Source organism: Mauremys reevesii, linkage group 25, assembly GCF_016161935.1.
Source record: "Mauremys reevesii isolate NIE-2019 linkage group 25, ASM1616193v1, whole genome shotgun sequence".
Lineage (NCBI taxonomy): Eukaryota > Metazoa > Chordata > Testudines > Geoemydidae > Mauremys > Mauremys reevesii.
In genome coordinates, this window is record NC_052647.1 from 2,214,264 (window position 1) to 2,230,258 (window position 15,995).

At 62.6% G+C, this 15,995-nt stretch overlaps 1 pseudogene; it reads left to right on the forward strand.

Moving 5' to 3' along the window:
- LOC120391206 overlaps positions 1–15,790 on the forward strand; it is a 40,088-nt pseudogene extending 24,298 nt beyond the window's left edge.
- The last annotated feature ends 205 nt before the right edge of the window (positions 15,791–15,995 follow it).

Below are 15,995 nucleotides of genomic sequence, written 5' to 3' on the forward strand. Positions count from 1 at the left end.
GAGCCTGGCCAGCGGCACAGTGGGGGTGGGGGGTCTCTCTCTGCCAGCAGGCCAGTGCCCCAGCAGACCAGACTGAACGACCCCACCTACCCCTTCCCCCCTCCTTCTCCCCCACGGGCCTGCCTCCAGCCAACACGGCTCACAGCGTGCGCCCAGAAAGGCCGCCTCTGGCTACCATTCCCAGCATGCATTGCTCCATCAGTCCCAACTGGGGTGGGGGGATGGGACACCACCAGAATACTCAGTGTGTCAGGGTCACATCTGCTTCTCCCCATTACAGCGGCAGGGGGAGCCCAAATCCCCGTTCCTCCTTGTGCATCATCCTGAGTTGTACACTCCAGTCACTTACCCCTGTGGAGGGGCTGAGGGAGGGTGTGAGACGGGGCTGCACAGGAGAGATTGTGCCCCCCCCTCCCCCCGTTGCTGATGCTGCAGAAGGCGAGAACCCGGCGTGACTCTGGTTTGGTGGGGCTGGATTCATCGTTGACTCCTGTGTGTCCCTGCTGGCTTGCCCAGGTTCCCCACAGGTGTGCAGCACTACTGCCCCTGCTGTGCCCATCCTGGCCTTGTCTGGGAGGGCGGCACTGTGCTGGGGGTCCTGAGCCCTGTGCCTGTCACCCCCACCCACTGCCTTTGCCTTGCAGCCTGTCCTGAGCCTCTGGTCAAGGAGCTGAGGAAGTCACGGGTCACCAAGGCCATCAAAACCCTCAAAGAGATCAACGTGGCCTTCCTGCCCTACGAGAGCCAGGTGAGGGGTGGCCGGGCTTTGGAGGAGCCGGGCTGCGGGGCAGACGGTGACGTACGACACCCCACCCTTAGTGTTCAACGTGGCTGGGGGGTGGGGGGAACCTTTCCCTTCTAGGGCCCTGGGTTTATCGCCAGCACAGGGCAGCAGGGACTAGCCGGCTGCTCACACCCTGTGAGACGTGGAATCGCTGGCTTAGATGTCTGGGGGAGGAAGGCCCTGCCGCCCCGGCTTTACCAGCTCTTACTGATGGTTTATACCAGGCCTGCAAGACAGCCCGATACTCCACACGCCTGCCCTTTGCCCAACAGCCCCATCCCCTCCTTGTGTCGTCAGTGGATTTCCCCCCTCACGCCCCTGAGGGGAGGGCTGTGTTGTCAATCCCATTGCATTGATGGGGAAACTGAGGCACAGAGCAACATGAGCCTGGTCTACACACAAAAGCTTTGTTGGTCTGGGTTTGTCATGGGGACATGAGAGCAAAAATCCCCCCTGTAACTGATGCAGCTGTGGTGGCAGAGCCCCTGGGTAGATGTGGTGGCAGAGCCCCTGGGTAGATGCTGGGTAGGCAAAGCAGTCCTTTCGTCTCTGTAGCTTATTTCACCTGGGGTACTGTGCCAGCTGTGCCAAGAGAAGCTCTGGCTGGTATAAGCTGAGTGTCCGTCAGGAGGCTTTGCTGGTTCACCCGTCCCATTGCGCCAGCGAACCCTTCATGGCCGATACTGTTTTATTGGTGTCCAAGCACGTTTGCCCCAATGGCTCGTTCTGTTTGGCCGGTGAAATAAGTGACAGCAGCAGGCGCGCGTTGATGCCAGGTTTGCCCGTGGCTACACTGGGGCTTTCACCAGACTAGAAGCGTGGCCAAGCCCCCTCCCCCAACATTGACTTCTCCAGGGCAGAGACACACCCTGAGAGCACCTGGGAGTCTGCAGCTCAGTAAGGACCTGAAGCCAGGGAGTCTTCATCCCAGGCTGGTGCGTGAATCTCTGGGCCGCTGTCCCTCTGCCACAACAGGAGTGGCTCTGGCAAAGGGATCTCCCTCACTAGGGGCTCACTATAGCTCTGCCAGGCTGGTCTGGTCCAACAGCGCATCTTAGGGGCGTGGTATGGGGCACAGCTGGCCTGGCTGCCAGCAGTTGGCACCAGGGTCTGATCTCTGCTCCCCTCGCCCCCCAGGTGTACTCCCTGGACAGGGGCGGCTCTACGTTTTTGGCCGCCCCAAGCAGTCATGCGCGGGAGGTCCAGCCGAGCCGCGGGACCAGCGCCCCCTCCACAGGCATGACTGCGGCAGGTCCGCCGGCCCAGCCTGCCGCCCCCCCGGCCGCAGGGGACGCCCCCTAGATTTTGCCGCCCTAGGCACCAGCTTGTTTTGCTGGTGCCTAGAGCCGCCCCTGTCCCTGGACAGGCCACAGACCTTCCACATCTGGTTCAACCCCTACCGCGCCTTGGAAAAGAACAAGGAGCAGGAGATGCTGGCAGAGCAGATTGCCACATTGTGCGAAACCCTGGACGAGTCTCCAGCCATCCGCTACCGGAAGTGAGTGTGCCGGGGGAAGGGGTGTGACAAAGTGGGAATGTTCTTAATGTTTTCTCTGAATACTGCGTGGATGCCTGTGACGCAGCAGGGAGAGGGGAGTATTGACCTGGTCAGGTTGCAGGGGAGTTTTGCTGGGACTGTCTGCATTGGGGATGGGAGACTTTCCTTGAGGCCAGATACCTGAGCATGTAACCTGAGAACCAGGAGGGGGGTGGGAGCCAGGTGACACCTTTACCCAGGAAATGGACAAAGGCTGGAGGAGGAGTCTGGGGGAGGCTGGGTGGGAGGGCTGGAGGGAGTTTCAGTTTGGAGCTGGCTGGGAAAATGGAGGGGAGCCTAGCCAGTCCCTGGCGCCCCCAAGATGGACCTGACTGAGGGGGTCCTGTTGTCTGTACTGAAAGACCTGTCTTGGACTGTGTTGCTGTCATCTAAACAAACCTGTTTTACTGGCTGGCTGAGAGTCATGGTGAGTCGCAGGAAGCTGGGTGTGCAGGGCCTTGTCTCCCCCACACTGTGACAAGGGGAACCCAGCTATCTGCTTCAGGAAGTGAGTGTGCCCGGGGAAAGGGGTACCCAGCTATCCCCTATAGGAAGTGAGTGTGCCGGGGAGATACCCGGCCATCCGCTACAGGAAGTGAGTGTGCCCAGCGGGAGAAGGGTACCTGGTCATCTCCTACAGGAGGTGTGTGTGCCCCTGCGGGAGGAGAGGTTTCTGACCCATAGGGTTTGTCTTTGCTGCAGGGACCATGAAAAGAACTTCTACCTGGCTCGCGCTGTGCTGGCCAAACTCAAGGTGTTCAAGGAATACAAGCCCAGCATGGGAGAGGTGAGTGAGCTGTGCCGGCCATGCCCTTGCCCTGGGACAGAGCCGCGGGGGGAGCACATGAGAAGTAGAAGGAAGGAGGAGTGATTTCAAACCTGCTTGGAGATCCTGGCTGGGGGAGGTGTGGGGTCTAGACCTCCTTGGAGATCCTAGGGGTTGGCAGAACAATAGCATTTCCTGTGTGGGGACTAATGGCCCCAGCCCTTCTCTAACACTGGCCGTGGGCAGATCTCAAAGTGCTTTACAAAGGCCAGTGTCCTTATCTCCTCTGTACAGATGGGGAAACCGAGGCACCGCCTGGGAAAGTGTGTGCCCAGCACAATCTCTCTGTTTATAAACAGGGCAGTTTGGTCACAGAACTAAGCTTTGCACACGGAGCCTCTTCCACACCTGGACACTCCTGTCTGTGTGTGCTCCTACACCCATCCCCATGGTATCGGAACCTCACTAATGAATTCAGCCTCCCAGGGGAGGCAGGGTGGCCTGTGTTACAGATGGGAAACTGAGGCATGTAGGGAGTCTGCCAGAGCAGGATTAGAACCCAGCTCTCCTAAGCCTTAGCCACAAGTCAGCCCTGGCCTGTGGGCTCCCCCCAGCTCCTGCCGTCCCCGTCCCACCCCCAGCAGAGGGGAGCTGCAAACCCACCCTGCCTTGGATTCTCACACAGGAAACCCAGTGCCTCCTGTCCCCCTAGGAGAAGCAAAGTGATATAAAATCCAAGACCTGCCCAGATCTCTCCCTCCTGTTGCTTCTGCTCTTGCTTCCAGCCTTTGCCGAGCTGCTGGGAGACTGTGCACCTGTGACCAACTGGGAATGTTTGTAATATCTTTTATGAAGCTGATGCGTGCCTCAGTTTCCCCTATTTGTTTCATGGCTTCTCTGGCAGGGCATGGGGGGGAAGGACTCTCAGGGACAGTAAGAGTCATGGCCGGGGGTTGGTCACCTCCCTAACTTGGTGAAATGAAGAGAATCGGACCCAGATCAGCCTGGGAGCCAGAAAGACTGTGCCGGCTCCAATGGCGCCTGGCTGGATGCTCCCAGCAGGTAATCGGAGCAGGGCCCCCAGCTCAAGGACACAGAGTTGGGAAGGTTTGAACTGGGGGATAAGTGGGGGAAGCTGGGAGCTCTCACCTGAGAACTGACCAAGCGGCACAGCTGCAGTGGTTTACATGTAGATAGGCCGTGAGTGAGAGACCTGGAGTCTGAAAACAGGTTTCGCTGCAGCACGGCTGGGCTCTGGGATGACCAGAATGGCCTCTTGCTTTAACCTTCAGTGGGCTGAGCTGCCGGGGCTGGAGTCCAGGTGCCTAAGAAACTGACTGTTCTGACAACGCTGGGGGAGTGGCCCTGTCACCTGGGCCGAGGGGCTTCGGGCCCTGCGGAGTGGACGGGTCTGTACCAGGGTCTGTCTCAGCTGGACTCGCTGGGTAGGGCTCCCGGGGTGAAGCCCAACGGTTCAGTCTCAGGAGATGGGGAGGCCGTGTGGCCTGTCCTGGAGGAAGAGAGAGACCTGTTGGGGTCTGGCACAGCAAAGGGCTTCGTCCCAGAAACTTCCCCAGCTGGGGTCCTGGTACTGACCTTGTGGATCCATGAGCGCCTTTCCTCTCTACTTTCCCATCCACTGAGGCAGTGTTGCCTAGTGGATAGAGCCCTGGACTGGGCCGTGAGAGGGGGATTCTATTCCCAGCTGGGTGACCTTGGGCAAGTCACCTCGCCTATTTGTGCCTCAGTTTCCCCATCTGTAAAATGGGGATAATGATACCAGTCTCGGCCGGGGGGCCCCTCTGGGATAGCTGCCTGCCATGGCACAGACGCTCTCTAACTCACAGCTGGCAGCACAGGCCTGCCTCCAGAGGGGAGCCTGGCACACACCTGGCTGCCCAAACCGTCTACACAGGGAAGGGATTGACAGCATATTTGTTAACCACCGGAGCTACTTGCTGCAGCCCCTGTCTGATCTGTGCTATTCTCAGGAGCTGGGCGGTGCTGGGGAGGACAAAGTCCTGCTCCGTGCACACCCTGCTGCTCTTACTCCTGTGAGTCCCCCCAGGGATATTCCTGAGGCTCTTGCCAAGCCTCCCTGGCACAGGTGTAAGCACTATCCCCATGTTACCCGGGGGAAACTGAGGCATGGAGCAGCGTGCCAGGAGTAGGTGGCAGAGGCAGGAATAGGAGCCAGGAGTCCTGACTGCCCAGCCCCCTTCAATAGAATCCAGACAGCTCGCCCACCGCAGGGCCGGGAGTGCTGACTCAAGCCCCTGCTCCATGCAGCACAATCCCGGCTGGCTAGACCAGTGTGCCCCCACCTTGCCAGCTGGCGCAGAACCCCAGGGTCTCTTGTAGCATGGCCTCTAGCAGTCAGGTCTCCAAAGCCACCCAGCCCCCGGTCACGGTGCCCTGGGGCCTTGTCTGCACTAGTCCCTCTTGCCTTGATGTTTTCCAGCTGCCAGCCCTGAGGAGTAGCTGGCACAGGCAGTTCACTAACCCCCCCTCTGCTCTGGGCAAGGTGGGGTGACCCGGGGATCCCTCCAGCAGCAGAGTCGAACTGGCAAAGGTGTGAGCAGAGTCGGCGGGGGGGGGGGGGCAACTGGGCATAGCAACCCACCCAGGCTGGGTAGGTCTGGAGAGGAATGATGGCGCCAGCTCTGGGTTCATATCCCTGCTCTGCCACAGACTCCCTGTGTGACCTTGGGTGAGTCACCCAGCCTCTCTGGGCCTCCATCCCCCTCTGCAATGGGGTGACAGCCCTGCCCAGCCCCACATGCATGGTTTGGGGGGAGGCAGGATGAAGCAATGATAGTGCTACAGTGGTGGGGGCCAGATACTCCTCCAAGAGAGGCGCTGCCCCGTCAGCCTCAATGTGTTTACTCAGAGGCTGTGGAGACCTGCCAGGCGGGCGGGTGGTGGTCCGAGGTTCTGCTTCCAAGTGTGGCTGAAAATTGGGCCACGTTCTGAGGTGGGACAGTTGGGGAAGCATCAGGGGCTGTACGTTCCCTCCCCACCCCGACTGTCTGTGCTACCCAGCGAAGAGCAGACGCAGCCCCTTGCCGAGGTGCTCCTGGGTGGGCTTGGGTTCCACTGGGGACGCTGGAGCTGGTTTCAGGGCCGTCTGCCATGGGAGCGCAGGGCTGGTCTCCTATCGCCACCTGCTGCACCAAGAGGGCAGTGCATGCTGATCAGGCAGGGAGTGGGGGTTAGGCCAGCCCCCCGCCCCCATGATGTGGGTCTGAGCTGCTGAACATTTGAGTGGTCTCTGTCCAACTGGATGCTGGGGGGCCACCCAGGCTGGGAGTGGGGAGCTAGAGCTTCACATGGGGTCCCAGCTTAGATGCAAGGTGGGGCATCGGGATAACGTCCCATTGTCCCCCTCTGGGACCTTGTATCAAAGAGTCTCTGGGCCTGGTGTTGGTTAATGATAGACTAGCCAGGGCCTTCTGGTGTAGTTCCCCCCCGCCCCCACGCAGCATATGGGGCAGGGGGCAGTCGGGGGGCTGCCTTGTAAGGGACATGCTCCCATTGGTGGAGAGGCACAAGCAGAGAGTGTGCTTGGGGGGGGGGCATTGCTATTAGCACAAGAGGCAGGTGGCCCATCCCTGCAGGGGGCGTTGCAGCAGAGCTGGGTGGGGAGCTCTCCCTGTTGGTCAGGGCAGGACCCCAGGGCACATCCCAGCTAGCTTGCGGGGTGTCTCTTGGCTTCCCCTGGGGTTGGGGGCTGGGCCGCAGAGAGGGCGGGTGGTGAAATTTCAGGCCATCAGGACCCATTGGATTGTGCCGTGTGAGCCAGGCCAGGACCCATCTGCTGGAGCAGGGGGTGACGGGTCTCTCTCTCCTTTGCCCCAGGGACCCGACAAAGCCCGTTCTCAGCTGCTGATTGTGGACCGAGCTGACCTGGTGTCCCCACTGCTGCACGAGCTCACCTTCCAGGCCATGGCCTACGACCTGCTCAGCATCGAGAACGACACCTACAAATAGGGCCTGGCTGCCACATCCCCCCCCGCACTCCTCCTCAGGCGGGCTGGGGGGGATGTGTCCCAGGCACCTGCACTGCTCTGCAGCCCCCACGCTCGGGGGAGGGGTGCCGCAGCCTGACCCCATCTCCCCTCCCCTGCAGGTACGAGACGACGGGGACCAGCGACTCGCAGGAGAAGGAGGCGCTGCTGGATGAAGACGACGAACTCTGGGTGCAGCTACGCCACATGCACATCGCTGATATCTCCAACTGAGTGCGCTCAGCCCTGCCCCTGACACACCCCTCTGTGTCCCGCCTCTCCCCCAGACATGCCCCTCCGTGCCCCACCCAGGGCCAGAACCCATCGCCCCCTGGATACACCACTCCGTGCCCCACCCAATGCCAGGACCTGTTATCCCTCCCCCTTCGGCACACCGCTCCCCTCCCCGCCCAATGCCGGGACCTCCCCTCTGGGACACAGCTCTCCCACCCAGTGCCAGGAACTTCCACCCCATTGACACACCCCTCCCCTTCTTTTCCCCTCTTCCCCCATCCTCCCCTTCCCTTCCCACCCCGTGCTGGAACCGCACCCCCTCTTGGATACACTCCTCTCTCACGCAGTGCAGGGACACCCCCCCCGCAACACACTCCTCTCCTGCTCACTGCCAGGATTCCCCCTCCCCCTCCCACCCAGTGCTGGGGCCCGTCCCTCAGACATGCTCCTTTTTGAGTGCTGAGACCTCCTGGACCCAGCCCCTCTCCCCAAAGGACCCCTGAGCGCTCCCTTCCAGAGCCACTGTCTGCATCTCCTCTCAGGGATCCCCCTGGACACTTCCCAGGATCTCCCCATGCACCTCACAGCCCCCTTGAGTGAGTCCCTCACCGACCTCCTGCTGGGCCTGCTGCTGCCCCCATTCCCCCCCAGCAGGATGCCAGGAGCCCCCAGAGGTGCACTGAATTCTCTGCCTTGGGGTAACTTAAGAAGAGTGCCCCCCCATCCCGTCTGAGGCTCTCGAGGCAGAGAACTCTGGTGCCTGTGGGGCAGGGGCTCCATCCCCTGTAGCATAGGACAGGGCACCCCCTACCTCCAAGGCAGTGCCTGGCTCCAGTCTGACCCCTCTCCCTGCTGCAGGAAGGTGATGGAGCTGCTGCACACCTTCTCTGAGAGCAAGAGGCTGACCACGGACAAGGTGCGGTGGGGCTGGGGAGGGGCGATTGGGGAGTCCGGGCCGGGGAACCCATCCCAGTGCCACGGTTGGGGAGGAGCAGGTGCCCTGCTGCACCAGGAGGGGCTGGCGGTTGGGGGGGAGGCTGTCCCATTGCTCCCAGGGTTTGCCTATAAAGGGCTAAGAGGTGTATGTGGAACCCCCTGCCCCCCAGCCAGAGCTCTGGAACTCCCCACGGTGGGGGAGGGCGGAGGCCCATGGGGCGAGGTCAGACAGCAGGATCGGGGCGCGCAGGAGAGCTGCAGAGAGCCAGCACTGGCATCTCCCGGCCTCCTGCCGCTTTACACCCCGGGGGGCACTCGCGTTGCAGGGCTCCCGGCTTATTCCAGCTGGCCTGAGTGACCCGCCCTGGCCCTGGCATGCGTGGCTGGGCTGCTGCGGCTGTCCCCAGGCGAGGGCTCTGCCCTGCAGGGGGCTCCGTGCACTGGGAGGGGCCAGGATCTCACCACTGCCTCCCACCAGGCCAACATCAAGGACCTGTCCCAGATGCTGAAGAAGATGCCCGAGTACCTGAAAGAGCTGAACAAGGTAATAGGGCTGGGGCTGTTAGTGGGCGGGGGGCAGGGCATTCAGTGGGGCTGATGGGGGGGCAGGGTGCTCTGTGGGGCTGGTGAGGGACAGTAGGGACTCTCTGGGGGGCAGGGCACTCTGGGGGGCTCTGTCCAGATCTAGACAGGAGCCCTGCCCCAGTGATGGGACTGCCTTACTGCCTGATGAGAGCTGCTGACCTGTCCCTTCAGGCAGAGCCATTTCCCCCCCAGGTTCCCTCCTGATCCTCCCCTCCAGCTGCCCCGCTCCATCCCAGAGGTGGCTGCACCTCAGTGCTGGGCAAAACAAGCCCTATATACTTGCCTTATACAGCCGGTTGGGGCTGCCCCTCTGGCCGAGAGGCCCTCCTTGGGGGTTGGGGGGTGCAGGTGCTCTGGACCAGCCAGTGATGTGGTAAACTCCCCCGTGCCCTGGTCTCTCCCCGCAGTACTCCACACACCTGAACCTGGCTGAGCACTGCATGCGGCACTTCAAAGGATCGGTGGAGAACCTGTGCAGCGTGGAGCAGGTGGGTCTGTGGGCAGAAGGCAGCTCGGGGGCAGAGTCTGGCTCATGACTCAGCCCGTAGAGAGGGGTCTCAGACCCGCAGGCTCGATGGAGCCAGGGCCAGCCCCACCATGCAGCACCGGGGGTGCAGGAGGGGGACATGGGGCTTGGGTTACTCCCTGGGGGCCTGTTGCTCACCCCAGGGGGAGCTGACCCCAGGGAGAAGGGGGCCTTGGCACACGGGGTAGGCGAGCTGTGGTCTGTGGGGCCCTCTTGTCCCCCATCCCGCTGCATAGAATCATAGAACTTAAGATCAAAAGGGACCATTATGATCATCTATTCTGACCTCCCGCAAGATGCAGGCCACAAAAGCTGACCCACCCACTCCTGAAATAATTCTCTCCCTTGACTCAGCTGTTGAAGTCCCCAAATCCTGATTTAAAGACTTCAAGTAGCAGATAATCCTCCAGCAAGCGACCCCTGCCCCATGCTGCGGAGGAAGGCGAAAAACCTCCAGGGCCACTGCCAATCTACCCTGAAGGAAAATTCCTTCCCGACCCCAAATATGGCGATCAGCTGAACCCTGAGCACGCGGGCAAGACTCTCCAGCCAGACACTCAGGAAAAAGACTTTCAATATCCCAACATTGACCCTCGGTACTAATTACCAGTGGTCGCACGTTATTGACCTATTGACTAAATCACGTTATCCTATCAAACCATTCCTGCAGGAGCGGGAGGAAGCGGAGCGGCCTGACCTGGGCCTTGTGTGTTTGCCCCCCTTGTCCCCCAGGACCTGGCCATGGGGACGGACAGGGATGGGGAGATGATCAAGGACCCCATGGAGATCATCATGCCCGTCCTGCTGGACCCCAGCGTGCAGGCCTATGACAAGATCCGTGTCATCCTGCTCTTCATCTTCCTGAAGAACGGTAACACCACAGGCCTGCAGGGGGCAGCACTGGGGGGCCTGCTGCTGCAGGGGACGCCCCTGGAGGCAGTGCCCAGTCTGTGCGGCCAGGGGCGGCTCTAAGAATTTGGCCGCCCCAAGCAGGGCGGCACGCAGCAGGGGGCGCACTGCCGGGCGCCGGTCCCGCGGCTCCTGGTGTTCTCTTGCAGTCATGCCTGCGGGAGGTCCACCCGAGCCGCGGGACCAACGGACCCTCCACAGGCATGACTGCGGAAGGTCCGCCGGAGCCGCCTGCCGCCCTGCCGGCAAAATGCCGCCCCATGCGCGCGCTTGGCGCGCTGGGGTCTAGAGCCGGCCCTGTGTGCGGCTGCAAGGAGTAGCACTGCTCAGACTGGCACACCCCCCAGCCATGCAGGGCGCCTCCTGGCCAGCCGTTTCCCGGGGCCTGTGTCCAGCCTGGCTCTACGGCCCTGTCTCCCCTCTGCCCACCTCTCGGTGCCTGCGAGCCAGCCAGTGCGGCCTTTGCTCCCTGCTGCTGCCTTCCCAGCAGTGTCCACCCTCCACGCTCCCCCCAGCCCGTTCTCTGCAGGGAGGAGGGATGGAGAGGCACACCCCGAGCGCCCCTCCCTCTGGCCTGTTCTGTTAAGGGAGGGGGGATGGAGACGCGCACCTGGAGCAGCCCCCCAGCCCGTTCTCTGCAGGGAGGGGGGATGGAGACACACACCCAGGGCAGCCCCCCGGCCCGTTCTCTGCAGGGAGGGGGAACAACCCTCCCTTCCTGCAGGCTGTTCAGACACCATGTTCTGCCTCTGAGCCCCCTGCGACCAGTTCCCTGCCCACCCCTTGTGTCCTCCCTGGACCAGCTCCCTGCTTCTTGCTGCATCCAGCCCCTTCCCCCAGCTCACCAGGGCCTGGGGAACCTCCCTGACCCTGACATTGGCACAGTCCCTCTTCCCCCATCGGTTCCTGCCCCATGCTGGCTCAGTGGGGCAGGGCCCTGCTCCGGGGCCCTTCCTGTAACCCTGCTCAGGCACTGCTCCTGCACCCATTGCCCAGGCCAGGTGCCCTCATGAGGCTCCTCTGGCTGCCCAATTTCCTGGCCAGGGGGCGCTGTGGAGTTGCCAGGCCTCCCCCTCTGCACTAAGCAGCAGTAAATGGTTTGGGGGGGTTGCCCTCCCTCCAGCTCAAGGCCTCACAGCATTAAAGAGCCAGACCATGGCTCTGACACTGCACCTGACTGGCCGCAGAAGGGGGAGCCCAGATCGGGGGAGTGGGGCTCCCACTGCACTGCCAGGGGGAGCTAGAGAGACCCCTGCCCCCAGCGCCCGAGAGAACCTGCGGAGGCAGGAGCAGCAAGAACCTGAATTCGATCATTAACTGTCTGGGATCCAGTGGGTTAGAGCAGATGGTGCTGGGAGCCAGGACTCCTGGGTTTATCCCCAGCTCTGGGAGGGGTGGGAAGAGCAGGATCTCAGGATTTGATCGAGGAACTAGGACTGCTGGGGCCCCGGACTGAATATGCCTGGGCTGTGGGTGCGTCCCAGGGGTGCTAGCGCTGACCTGTCTCTCCCCATGCAGGTGTGAGCCAGGAGATCCTCAGCCAGATGATCCAGCATGCCAGCATCCAGCAGCAGAGCGACACCATCTGTAACATAGAGTTCCTGGGCACCTCCCTCAGGCGTGGGGTAAGGGACTGGGGCCAGGGGCCAGCAGCTGTACCCATGCCAGGGGGCAGATCTGTGCTGCACAGGGGAGCCCAGGCCATCCTGGGGGTGTCCCCCTATGGCAGTGACCTACTCCCAGCACAGAGGTGGCCTCTGCCCCTGTACAGTGGGGTGACGCCCTCCCCATATGAGGGTGACCCCTGAGTTACTCCCCATCTGGGGTGACCCCTTCTGCCCCTGCAGAGGACCCTGGGCGGGTCAGGACCTCAGATCGCCAGGGAGCTGGAGCTGGTGACCACTGCATGGGGTGGCCATGCAGCAAATTCGCGGAAGCGGCTCTGTTCTCCCATCAGTCTCTCTCCCCTCCTGTCTCTCTCGCTCAGTGATCCATTCTGTTCTTTTCTCTGCCTCTCCCCTGCCAGCCCGGCTGGAGTGACTCAGATAGGCCGCGCTCTCCCTGTCTGCCCCTGTTCCCATCCCACACCCCCTCCCTGCTGCCTCTCACCCCCTCTCCCTTCCTCCCCCAGAGCGGGCAGCTGCAACCCGAGAGGAAGGTGCGGCTAGAGTCCACCTACCCGCTCTCCCGCTGGACCCCCAGGCTCAGGGACGTCATGGAGGTACCGGGCCATCTGCTTCCTGGCCTTGGGGGTGGGGGTCACACCTGGCAGGCTGGGCCCAAGGGGGTGGGGTTGGTTTGGGGTCAGCCATGTGTAGAGCCCTGCATATCCGCGCACCATTTCTGCAGATAGTGGATCGGCTGCAGATACAACCGGGCTGGGCTCTACTCCCCAGCAGCGCCTGACCGCGGTGTCCGGCTCAGGCAGCCCAGGGGGTGCAGTGCACTCGGGGCCGCCAGCCAGCAGCCAGTGGCTGGGCGACAGGTCAAAGTTGGGGCTGGCCGGCACCCACTCGCCTTGCCACGCTGAGCAGCACCAGTGTCCCCATCAGCTCCTGGGCAGCAGGATTTGGGATTGGCGCAGGCAGGGCCCCAGTGCCTCACCCCTCCGTGATGCAACATGCTCTGCTGCTGCCATGTACCTTCGCTCGTGACCCCCCAGGAGCAGCATGTGATGAGACCCCCCCCAGCCCTCAGCACTGCTCTTTCTCCTCAAGATACTGCCCTCGCGCTGGCTCTTCCCCCCTCAGCGTTGCCTCTTCCCTGCAAGAGCCCTTCCCCCCACCCCCCTCGCTAGCCCTTGTGAGGGCTTGCTGCTGCAGGTGAGGATGCAGAGACAGGTCAAAGATGGCTAGTGGATCGCAGGCTGATGCACATCCACATTTTTGTATCTGCGCATGGTTCTAGCCATGTGAGGGGCTCATCAGAAAGTCGTCTCCTGCTGCCATCCTTAGGGGTCTTAAATCATAGATACGAGTGTTGGGGAGTTGTCTTACCTGGTGCTGAGGCGCTGCCACCTCTGGGGTGGGGCATGGGCAGCTGATACAGGGGTCATAGAGCACCCTCTGCTGACTCACTAGCACCCCCTGGCACCCTGTGGCTTTTCCTTAGAGGTCTCCTATCCAAGCACTGCCTGGGCCCAAACCTGCTTAGCTTGTGAGAGGTGACATGGTTGCTCCTTCCCCCCACTCTTGCTGTGGGCTAAGCCCCCATTGCCCTCCCCTGTGGGGCACTCCTCAAGAGGGTGGGGGGCACACTTAGTTGCCTTCAGCCTTCAGGCCAAGAATTAACCGCGCTGCCCGAGCTCCTGTCCCTGGCAGATCACAGGCGGGAGGCTCCCAGGCCCCTGCTCCAGCGCTGTGATGGTTCCTCCTGTGGGATTTTGGGGCAGGCAGTTGCGGTAGCCTCAATCCCATGGCTAATCCAATCAGGGGTGCTGGCCCCACCCCACCCCGCGCCAGCCACAGCTCGTCAGGCCTTAAGCTTCCCTGTACAAGTCAATGCAGCGGATTAATGTAAAAGCCCCTATTATGTGTCATTCGGCTGTATCATAGCCTGGGTCCCCTGCGTGGCTGGGACACACCTCATGGGACAAGAGGCAGGGCCTGGATCTACCCGCAGCAGGGAGGGGCACTGAGGGCAGCCCCCTGCCTCCCCCCGCAAATGAGGGGCCCTGGATCTAGCTGCAGGAGGTCTCTGCCCTCCCCATAACGATGGAGGGTTGGGAAGTTCACAGCAGGGCACTGAGCAGCTGAGGGAGATGGGGGGGGGCATCACTGGAGGAGTCCGTGTGCTCTTTGCTGGCTCCCCATGTGCCACCCCAGAAAGGGGGCCCCAGCTGCTCCCCCAGAGACTGTCAGTCATTCAGTGAGGAGCCTTCCCAGGCCCTGCCCCCCAGTGGGGCCTGGCTTGGCTCCCATGTCCGAGGTTCCTGCTGCTTTGCGCCTTCTGACCTGTCCTCCCCCCACCCCCCAGGACATCACTGAGGACAGACTGGACAGGGAGCTGTGGCCCTTCTTCTCAGACCCGGTCCCTTCCACCAGCTCCCAGGCTGCTGTCAGGTAAGGCTGAGCCTGGCTGGGCTGTGGGGGGCAGAGCCCTGACATCCCCCCCCCCCCCCAGCGTGTAGGAGCCTCTGTGTCTGGTAGTGTGTGGCCAGGACCCGGCCCTCTACAGGGAACGGGGTGCCCAAGATCCTGGAGCCCTGGACCCCTCTCAGCATGTCTCCCGCCCCCCAGCAGCCCCTCAGCACCCCAGGGCCCAGGATGGAGGAAAGGGACTGGCCCAGCTTCAGACAGCACCCCTAGCCCAGGGCAGGTGCCACCCTCCCCTACTCCCTCTTGCCGGCTTTGGGTCTCCTGTCCCACGGCCTTGGGCAGGGCCTGCCCCCCAGCCTCCTCGGGGTCCTGACATTCCATCTGGCATCCCTCAGCGAGCCCCTGGTCTCCACACTGCCCCTCTCTCCCCCCAGAGCCCGCTTCAGGCAGTGCCCACCCCTCCGCCTGGCATTCCCTCAGCGAGCCCCTGGTATCCACACTGCCCCTCTCTCCCCCCAGCGCCCGCTTCGGGCAGTGCCCACCCCTCCGCCTGGCATTCCCTCAGCAAGCCCATGGTATCCACACTGCCCCTCTCTCCCCCCAGCGCCCGCTTCGGGCAGTGCCCACCCCTCCGCCTGGCATTCCCTCAGCGAGCCCCCGGTATCCACACTGCCCCTCTCTCCCCCCAGCCCCCACTCCGGGCACTGGCACAAGAACAAGCCAGCGGCCGAGAAACCGACGGGCCAGCGCCTCATCATCTACGTGCTGGGTGGGGTGTCCATGTCTGAGATGCGCTGCGCCTACAAAGTGACCCAGGCCAGCGAGGGCAAGTGAGAGGTGGTGATCGGTGAGTGGGGCGAGTCCTGGGGGGAGGGCGGCTGGAATGCCCAGGTCAGGGACAGTTGGAACCCCTGGGAGGGGGAGACCCTAGAACTGCCTGCCCAGCACCCACAGGGCGCCCGTGCCACCCTCTGTCCTCCCGCACCCGGGGGGGCCTGGGAACAGATGTGCTGGCCCCACCTGCCCGCAGCCCCACATGGCCTGTATCTAGCCACCTGATCTCCTGGCCTCTGGCTCCCCAGGGCTCTCCTTGCCCAGGGACCATGTGTGGGGGCCCAGTCAGACACCCCCAGGAACACCCATAGGGATATGGCTCACGCCCTGCACACACCAAGGGTGAGGAACGCTGTCAGCAGGTGGATTCTTGCCTGGCCATGCAGGGTACAGCAGTACGAGGGGTGCAGTGCCAGGCCATGGGGGGGCAGGAGACAGCCCCTCCCTCCCTGCACTAGAGCAGGGTCCAGCTGCAAGGATGGGGGTGATGGTGATGCCAGCCTGATGCCTGCCCCACTGTGCCCACCACTACAAACCACCTGTTTCCCCCCCCAGGTTCCAGTCATATCCTGACCCCCAGGCGCTTCCTGGATGACGTCCAAACCCTCGACCATAAGGCCCCCGCAGAGGCCTAGAAGCAGCCCCCTCCCCCCCGAGACTCTGCCCCGCATAGCTCGCTGCCCCCAGCTCCACCTGCTTTTCTCAACAAGGCACCTTCCCCCCTACTCCTGGCTGCGGTGTCAGTTCTTGGGGGAGGGCCGGGAGAGGGGCCGGGACCCCCAGGCTGCTTGGCTGTTAGGGCAGGGGGCAGGCCAAGCTCCCTCCCTCTGACACAGCGTC